The sequence below is a fragment of the Pongo pygmaeus genome, chromosome 13, assembly GCF_028885625.2.
Source record: "Pongo pygmaeus isolate AG05252 chromosome 13, NHGRI_mPonPyg2-v2.0_pri, whole genome shotgun sequence".
Taxonomy (NCBI): domain Eukaryota; kingdom Metazoa; phylum Chordata; class Mammalia; order Primates; family Hominidae; genus Pongo; species Pongo pygmaeus.
In genome coordinates this window covers 96,007,903-96,018,430 of record NC_072386.2, presented here as the reverse complement: position 1 = coordinate 96,018,430, position 10,528 = coordinate 96,007,903, and the positions used below count along the sequence as shown (strand labels likewise).

Genomic DNA, 10,528 nt, shown 5'->3' with positions numbered 1-10,528 from the left:
AACTATATTTATTGCAGAACTAAGTCAATTAGTAGGTAAGTTTTAGAAATTAAACCAGGCCGGTCGTGGTGGCTCCCGCCTGTAATCCCAGCTCTTTGGGAGGCTGAGGCAGGTAGATCACTTGAGGCCAGAAGTTCGAGACCAGCCCGGCCAACATGACGAAACCCCATCTCTACTAAAAATACAAAGAAATTAGCTGGGTGTGGTGACACACTCCTGTCGTCCCAGCTACTCAGGAGGCTTAGGCAGGAGAATCACTTGAACCCCGGAGGTGGAGGTTGCAGTGAGCCGAGATCACGCCACTGCACTCCAGCCTGGGTGACACAGTGAGACCCTGTCTCAAAAAAAATACAAAACAAACAGAAATTAAACCAAAACATGTTTCTTAAAGATACTCTGGATCAAGTAAACTAAATTATGTATACTAGAAAAGAAAGCTAAAACTAGCAGGTCTGTTTAAGTTTATATTATAGCTCTACTCTATATTCTGCATTTTTTTTCTGAGAAATGTTTCAATGTGGGAAGAACTTTCAGTAATGAGGTTTAAAGTGGCAATAGCAGAGATTACAGGAATTTAAAATATCAGAGGATTAAAGAAAGAACAGGGAAAAGCCAGATTTCAAAGTGTAATCATATTGTGGAAATGGGATCTAACTGGGATGTTCTCCAAGAAAAGGTCAGTTCTCATATATTCTGCCTTTGAATATCGTGTTTTACTACCAAATGAACATGACGCCATACATGAAAAGGAGAGGCTGAACAAATTCTAAAGAAAGCAACAACTCCCTTTTACTCAAACCCAGTTAATGGACAATCCCAGCTGGCTACTGTGAAAAGGCGGCCATAGAAAATCTCATAGCTGAGAAATAAGATACAGCTTAGCCCCACCATCTGCTGGTCCCAATTTTACTCTGCACACTCATGTTCACGGAATTGCTTATTTTGTCATCACACATAACAATCCATCACCAGCCTCCACCCTCTCTAATCAGATGCTGGTTAGCAGAACGTCCACCTGTCTTATCCTATCAAGTTGACAAACTGAAGTTGAATTGAGGCAGAACTCATGGTCTATCTTGTAATACAGGCCAGGAAACTTCTCTAAGTATTATCCTTTGTGGTCTCATCAAAAAGCTGAAAGAGGGAAAAATAATAATAGATACAGGATAGATAAGGTGAAAGGGAATACTACAAATTTTACAAAAGCAATGTTTTGAACAATGAAGAATTTATGAGCAAAGCCAAAACATTTTAAATATATAAATAATGTGAAAATAATTCAAAGACAATTTAACTCAAGTGTTAATTTTTGTACTTAAACAGAAACCTCTCTAAACTCTGTGTGGTTTCCTTTTCCCCAATTATTTTTCAATCCATTCAGCAAAAAGAAAATCCCAGCTTCCTAAGAGGAAAGATAAACAAACAATAAAATGTAAAAACTGATTATAAAATAGGATTGTAGGGAGGAAGTGAAGGAGAGTGAATGACACAGAACAGCACATGCCTTGTACTCTGTCCAGGCTACCAGTAAATAATGACTAAGACTAAAATACACCACGGGTCTGCAATGTTACCTCAGCTTTTAAAGCTAAGATTAAGTTTGGCTAAGCAGTTTGTACTTTAAGGTCCTGGGATTGGATCCAGCATGTGAACAGGTTTAAACGCAGACTAAGGCAACCCTAAATCAGAATATAAGTTTAAGAGATCTTATTACCACAAAAAAATCCTTCCATCCATTTTCTATTTCATACCACTTTTATTTCATATTATTTTTACATAAAACAGTAGTTAAATAGTTGGAACAGACCATTTTCTTCCCTCACAGATATCCTTAAAATCTATACAACTACTTGGTGGTAGATGGATAATTTCATCAGTTTAATTACAATAAGTTTAAGCACAACCTACGAATATAACTGCTAAATGAAAAGGAAGTTCTTCCACCATCCCAGAACCAACAGTGTTTTATTATTATTAGGCTCAGAGAGATAGAGACAACATCAACTATAACTAAACCTGACTTTTTTAAACTTAAGTTTTACATTAACTCTAGAGTTGGGGCAGTAGAGCCATTCTTGACAAGAATTTCCTGCAAAACATAAATGGTTTATTCTCACTACCAATTTTTTCTCTTCTTTTAACTTTTAATTTCTTATGTTATTCCAGTGCCTAAGCCCTCTAGCATATTGTTTAATAAAAGCAGGGCTAGCACACATGCCTAACATTTTTCTGATTTTAATGGAAAGGCTTCTAAAGTTTTATCATTAAACATGATTGCTCACTCTAGGTTTTTGTTATATTCTCTTTATTAGGTAAAAGAAATTTCAGATTCTTTTTTTTTTTTGAGACAGAGTCTCACTTTGTCACCTAGGCTGGAGTACAGTGGTGCGACCTCAGCTCACTGCAACCTCCGCCTCTCGGGTTCAAGCAGTTCTCCTGCCTCAGCCTCCGGAGTGGCTGGGATTACAGGTGCACACCACCACACCTGGCTAATTTTTCTATTTTTAGTAGAGTCAGGGTATCGCTATGTTGGCAGTCTGGTATTGACCTCCCACCTCAAGTGATCCACCCGCCTCGGCCTCCCTAAATGTTGAGATTACAGATGTGAGCCACCATGCCCAGCCCAGATTCCTTTTAATCCAAATTTGCTAAGAGGTCTCTCTCATTTTGATTAATTATAAAATTTATCAAAAAATTTTAATGTCATCTATTAAAACAATCATAGTGTTTTTGCTCCTTTAATCTTTTAATCCTTTAATACAGAGAATTACACTAATATGTACACACTACAAAATTCTATTCATTTAGCATTTTTTCACTGTATTCACTGAGATAGTAATTTCCCTTAAAAATTTTTTTTGGTATTGTCCATGTCCACTTTTGCTATCACTCTCATAAAACAGTTACTTAGTTTTCTCTTTTCCTATTGCCTGAAATAATCTGTACAATATAGGGATAATCTGTTCTGTGAAGGCACAGTAAAACTTTGCAGCAAACTTTCTAGGTTTTAGTATCCTCTGGTAGGGAAAAGAGGGAGAAAGGAGGATTTCTGATTACTAATTCAATGTCTTGAATGAATATAGGTTATCTAGATCTTTTTGAGTTGATATTGGTATTTATTTTTCTAGAAAATTTTATCATTTTCACATTTTAACTAATGATCACATTTATTGACCTAGTTATCTACCGCATTTTGTTTTGAGAGAGTTAATGTAACACAGCTGAGTATAAACTAAAGCCAGCCATCCCAGATTTTTCTTTCTTTTCTTTTTTTTTTAATTATACTTGAAGTTCTAAGGTACATGTGCACAACGTGCAGGTTTGTTACATATGTATACATGTGCCACGTTGGTGTGCTGCACCCATTAACTCATCATTTACATTAGGTATATCTCCTAATGCTATCCCTCCCCCATCCCCTGACCCCATGACAAGCCCCGGTGTGTGATGTTCCCCTTCCTGTGTCCAAGTGTTCTCATTGTTCAATTCCCACCTATGAGTGAGAACATGCAGTGTTTGGTTTTCTGTCCTTGCGATAGTTTGCTCAGAATGATGGTTTCCAGCTTCATCCACGTCCCTACAAAAGGACATGAACTCATCCATTTTTATGGCTGCATAGTATTCCATTGTGTATATGTGCCACATTTTCTTAATCCAGTCTATCATTGATGGACATTTGGGTTGGTTCCAAGTCTTTGCTATTGTGAATAGTGCCGCAATAAACATACATGTGCATGTGTCTTTATAGCAGCATGTATATATACATATACATAATGACTACATTAAAAACTATCAATTTAAAACAAGTACTAAAGTTTTCCTCAATGCCAGAGGACAAAGCCTTGGGACATAACTACATGACTTCCAAAAACTTTATAGCTCTAGATAACCACATAACTTCACAGAACTAGATCTATAGCGCTTCAACAACCAGTTAAGACTCCAGTTGTGCTTGCTTTCCTTCAGACAGTTTTTACAGGATTTCTCCTTGTATGTAATGGATAATTTTTAAAAGAATTAAATTACAGTTTCAATTTTCATACTCAATACAAAAGGCTTTTTTTACTATCAGATTACCCAATTTGTTTAATCATATGTGAAAGTCTCAAAGTTTATCATTGCAATTAGGTCTTCCCTGATCAAATTCATTGCTTTTGGTCCCATATACCCTGTTTCAACCTGTGATCTCAGACCCTTTTTCTCTTAGCATCAGTTTTCTAAGTCACAAACCGTTTTTTTTATCTTTTAAACCTTTTTTAAGTTTAGTTTTTATTTTTTTTGTAGACATGGGGTCTCCCTGTGTTGCCCAGGCTTATCTTGAACTCCTGGGCTCAAGTGATCCTCTCACCGGGTCTTCCCCAAATGCTGATGGGTTACTGTGCCTGGTCTTAAACTTTTAAGGTAACTTCTTTTGAGGTATAACTTATGTATAATGAAATGCATCTATCTTAAGTGATGAGTTTTGACAAATGTATATACCTGTGTAACCACAATAATCAAGATATAGAACCTTTCTACCAACCCCTCGTTCAAAGTTCCCTGTGCCCCTTGGCAGTCAAGCAATCAACCCACCCTGGTCCTAGGCAACCACTAATCTTATTACACTGTTGACTGGTTTTTCCTGTGCAATTTCAAATAACAGCAAACACACAGTATCTCTTCCTATCTGACTTCTTTCACTTAGCATCATGTTTTAGAAATCCATCCATGTTACTGCATTTATCAGTAGTTCATTGCTATTCATTGCTCAGTTGTAGTCCATTGTTTGAATATATCATAATTTTATAACTAGTCACTAGAAGATGGGCATTTGGGTTGCTTCCATTTCTTGCTAGTATGAGTAAGACTGCTATAAACATTGTGTACAAGTCTTTTACTGAAAATATGCTTTTATTTCTCTTAGAATACTATCCTATATAATATAGAATTATGTTCAAACAACAAACTATTCGACAGTTTTAAAAAATATAACTTACTTCACATAAATGAAAGATTTACTGCTTATTCATCTGGAGGCAATCTTCTCTTAAAAAAATAAACAAAGCTTGCTATATAAATAACTGCCACTTCTACATATTGTAAAGTATACAATTCCCATATAACATGCATTCAAAGTTCTTCCCTCAATTCCTCAATTTTGCACCTGCTACTTACTAGAGGTTTGGAGGTATAATTAAGGAGACCTAAGACATAATCTGTATGTTGTAAAATATAAAGGCATAAACAGAGCAGAAAATATGAGATCATTCATAGAAAAGTCAATGTTTTAAATACACTCATTTAAAGAAATTATTCAAATTTGCCTTTAGCTTCACAGCTGTAAGTACTAAAAAGACAAATGTGTTTCTTGGAGTTACAACTGTAGGAGCACAGTATCAATCTGTGAAGCTGAGAGAGACAATGAGTGAGGATTCAACAAATACCTCTAATCTTTTAACTTCTTGTGAAGCAGAATGATTGAAAACGACTAGGCTAACTTAACTCTATAGTTTTAATTCTCCAACCGCGTTAGGTTGGATCAAGTCATCAATCTAGTGTCACCCTATCATCTTAACAAAACAGTGTAGACTACACTTACGAGGATCTCACTTAGTTTCGTGTAGGGCTCAGGTCTCACTTAGCCAAACATGTACCAGGCCTGATTTCATCTATCACATAGAAAGGACAGACAAATCAGCAAAAGTACTCCAATAAAGCATGAGAGAGGTAAAGAAAAAGAAAATCTATAGAAATGCAGAGGAAGAGAAGATTATTTCCAGATCAAGGTACCAAGAAACTAGTTCAAACAGAGAGCAACGCAAGCCCCTTGAATGAGCAGAAGTGGGACATGCAATGATGTATGATAATCTAGTATTACTAGTGACAGGCTTAAAATCTTGCACCAAAATAAAGTTTCAAAAGGTAGAGTGTCTAAATGCAATGTGGTATCCTGGATTAGATCTTAAAACAGAAAAAGCACATTAGTAGAAAAGCTAGTGAATCCAAATAAAGTATAGAGTCTAAACTTGATCTTTACTTCATATTACATATAGAACAATAAAGTTTCTAGAAGGTAGTACAAGAGGAATAGCTTCATTACCTTGAGATAGGAAAAGATTTCTTAAACAGGACACGATAATACCAGCCATAATAGATAAACTTAACTACATTAAAATAACTTTTTATTGACCAAAAATCACTATTAAGAGAGTAAAGAAGGGCTAGCATGGCAGCTCATGCCTGTAAACCAATCACTTTAGGAGGATGAGGAGGGCAGATTACTTGAGGTCAGGGGTTTGAGACTAGCCTGAGCAACATGGTGAAACCCCATCTCTACTAAAAATACAAAAATAGCCGGGTATGATGGAACGTGCCTGTAATTCCAGCTACTTGGGAGGCTGAGGCATGAGAACTGCTTGAACCTGGGAGGTGGAGGTTGCAGTGAGCCGAGATCACACCACTGCACTCCAGCCTGGGTGACAACTCTGTCTCAAAAAAAAAAAAAGAATAAAGAAGAAAGGCACAAATTGAGAGAAGATATTTTCAAGTAAGAAAAAGACAGACAACTCAGAAAAAAAACCTGACAAGATACTCAGCAGGTAACTCACAAAAGAGGATATCCAAATGGTTAGTAAACATGAACTTGCCTTCATTAAGTCAAGGAAAAAGAAATCTAAACTACAATTTGGTAACACTACACACCTACCAAAATGGTTACAAATTAAGAAGTCTGACAACGCCAAGCGTTCGTAAAAATGTGAGGCAATGGAAAGTTCTATAACATACTGGAATATAACTTGGAATAACTTTGGAAAATTATTTGTAAACAATATGCTGAAATTGAACACATGAATACCCTATGACCAAGCAATCCCACACTTTGTGTAAACCCAATAGAAAAACATTGCTGTGGTTTCAATGTTTATGTCTCCTCAAAATTCATATGCTGAAATCCTAACCTCCGAGGTGACGGTATTAAGAGGTAAGACCTTTGGGAGGTGATTAGGTCATGAGGGTGAAACATTCATGAATGGAACCTTTATAAAAAAGGCCTAAGGGAGCTTGATTGCTCCTTTCACCATGTGAGGAGAAATCAGCAGTCTGTAACCAGGAAGAGGGCCTTCACCAGAACCTGACCATGCTGGTACTTTTATCTTGGACTTCCCATCATCCAGAACCCTGAGAAATAAATTTCTGTTTATGAGCCACCCAGTTTATGGTATTTTGCTATAGCAGCCTGAGCAAACTAAGATAAGCATGTACCAGGGCACTAAAAGACAGGTACAGAAATGTTCACTACAGCATCATTTATAGTAGCCCCAAATTGCAAACAACCCAAATATCCAACTAATATTTGGGTTAGTGGACTTAATAAATATTTGTGATATATTCATACAATTAACTACTACACAGCAAAGAAAATGACTGAAGAGCTACAACATGCAAAAATATGGATGGTTCTCACAAATACAGTGTTGAATGAATAGAAGCCAGCAACATACCATCTAGTTTATATAAAATAAAAAAACAGGTAAAACTAAACTGTAATATCAGAAGTTAGCATCGCTGTTACCTTGTGGGAAACAGGAGCTATGATCGTGAGGGAAAATGATGTGGGTTTCTGGGGTGCTGACAAATACCTATTTTTTTTTTTTTACTGGGGTGCTGGTTACACATTTGTTCATTCGATAATTCTTGGAGCCATACATTTGCTTTGTATAGTTTTTTGTATGTATGTTACACTTCAGTTAAAAATATAATAATCCACTATTTCCTAATTTTTCTCTAGCTCTAAGATTATAAACTTATATATTATTTTGGACACTTAGTTTTCTTGGACTCCCCTTGTTCATAGCCAGGCATGGTGCTAAGTCCTTTCACCATTTCTTCCAGTCACCTCCTGTTTAGCATAGGTCCTCAACCACCCAAGTCTTCCTCACTATACCAGCTTTCCATGCCTACACACACTAGCAAGAACAATATTCCTCAATAGGACTTGTGTCTTACTAGATTCTTCATTACATCCAGTCAAAAACCCTACCAAACAACAAGACTTTCTGGCAATTAACCAGTTTACCAGCATTGCCCAATATCATCTTTACATGGCCCTAAGTCTCTTTTCCTAGAAGCAACCAAATTTAACTTAATAGCAATTCCCCATTCAACAATATTCATTCAAATTGTGCTGACTCAACGCTCACTTTCAGAGAAAACTTCCAAAGAATCAGTATTCTTTGCATGTTTTTTTCCTATAAACTATATCTCTCTGCAGTTATATGTAATACAAGTTTATAATCATCTTTGTAACATTTGGTAGGCTTTAATTCACTATCATGTGATTTTTTTTCTAATTGCTACCTAGCAATGATTCTTCCTAATCAGACTTCTATGCTCTGCCTGCCTAATTTAGAATTAGCAAACAGTTGTGAATCTATTATGTGCCAAGCACTGAATCAGGTAACTACACATTATTTAATCTAAGCATTATACCCTGTGAAGTACGCAGTGTTATTCCCATTTTAAGAGAAATCTGAAGCTCAGAAGGTTATATGACACAAAAAAATAGAACTCAGATTTGAATTCAGGTCTTCTAATTCCTGGGCTCACTCAGCTAAAATCACACTTGTATAAAGCTTAAATATAAAAGTCTTTACATAATAAGTGTCTAACAAACACCTATAACAAGACATTCAAAATGCACTGTAATATTTTAAAGCTGGATTTTGAAAGGGAGACTGGGATGACAGGGAGGGGGTTAGATGTATACTAAAAGCCAGTTGATGTAAGGAATAGTTAAGAGAAAAGTAATGATTTTTTTTTCTTTTCTTGGTTTTTTTTTTTTTTTTTTCCTGGTTTTGCTCTGTCACCTAGGCTGGAGTACAGTGGTGCAAATGTGGTTCACTGCAGCCTAGATTTCCTGGGCTCAGGTGATCCTCCCGTCTCAGCCTCCCATGTAGTTGGGACCACAGACACATGCCACCATGCCTGGGTAATTTTTTTAACATTTTTATATAAAGCCAGGGTTTATTCCGTTGCCCAAGCTGGTCTCAAACTCCCATGCTCAAGCAGTTCTCTCACCTTGGCCTCCCAAAGTGCTGGGATTAAAGGCATGAGCCACTGTGCCTGGCCAGAAAGGTAATAATTGTTGGTAACTTGCTACTAATGACTGACCTGGTTTTATGATAGAAGATGCCTTGGGATAATAAAAAGAAAGTGAAAAAAAAAGTTACTCAAAGAAACTATCAGGGGAGTCATGAATGACTGTGAGTACAATGCAAAACTCAGTATGATATAGCAAACTAAGCATGCTCATTTATGTTGGTGACTGTATAAAATTTTGTATAACTTTTTAGGAATGCAACCTGGCAATATGTATCAAAACTCTTTAAAAGGCTCATATCTTTTGACTTAATAATTCTACCTTTGGGTATCTATTGAAGGAAACAACCCCTTAAAGTTTTTACTTTACGTATACAGATGCCCACAGAATTTTTTAAATTAAAAAATAGAAATAAACTAATTTAAAAATCATTAAATAAACCATTTTTAGGACTTTTTCCACATTTCTCCTAAGTCTACCTAACAAATTTCTCTACTTGTAAGCCACACTTCTTTGCCATTGTTTCTAGATATGGCTGATTTGGTACTTCAACTATAGATTATACATATTTGATTACAGTACTGCTATCAGAGTACTTTAACATGTCTCATGGTCTAGATCATGAGATCCTTAAGAGCAGAAACTAAGTTACAGTCACATCAGTATCCTTAGCACATAGCAGTTAGTAAATACATTTTACAGAAATGAAGTGATAAATTACATAGGATCCACACTTGGATGGGAGTGTGGTCCACAGAGGATGAATTTGAATTTTCTGAAGATCTATCCAATAAGCAGAAGCTGCACTATCAGAAGGTATAAGGAACCCACTACTAGCCCAAGGAGTAGATTTCCTATTAGGGGATGTAGCAGTCGTTGTATTACCCTGATAATGTTTTCATGGAAGGGGTATTAACAACATGATAGAGATCACGGTGACACTAACATAGTAAGAACACGGGCTCTGAAGTGATACACACCTAGGTCTGACTCAGGTCTGCCTAATTTGCTCATCCATAAAATAAAGGTGATGATGATAAAATCTCCTTTATAAACTTATTGTGAGGATTACATAAGATAACATATATAAAAGCTTGGCATATTGATTGGCTTATAGTAAATATTCAGTAAAGTTAACTATTATTATTACCTTTCAAACTTCTGGCTTGTACCCATACCCGTTGATTCAAAATGGGAAGGAAAGAAACAAACCAAATAAATCTAGGCAGCATCTTTAGGAAATGTGAAGTTGAATTAAAAACTTCACATTCTGGAGGCATAATTATTATATTCATCGCTTTTATTACTAGCAGATTTGGATGCTGGAGAAAAACAGAATAAAGAATCCAGTCAATATTTTTAAATGGAATTTGGATTTCAGGTAAAAGAAGGGCTTCCTATAAAGAAGTGAAAGACTGAGAACTAAAGACGGAATGAGTATCATAAGAC

General features: G+C 36.1%; 1 protein-coding gene across 11 annotated transcripts in view; it reads right to left on the bottom strand.

The window, feature by feature from the left end:
* Positions 1-10,528, bottom strand: part of FKTN (fukutin) — a 98,005-nt gene that overhangs the window by 29,565 nt on the left and 57,912 nt on the right. The gene's annotated exons all lie outside the window — the stretch shown is intronic.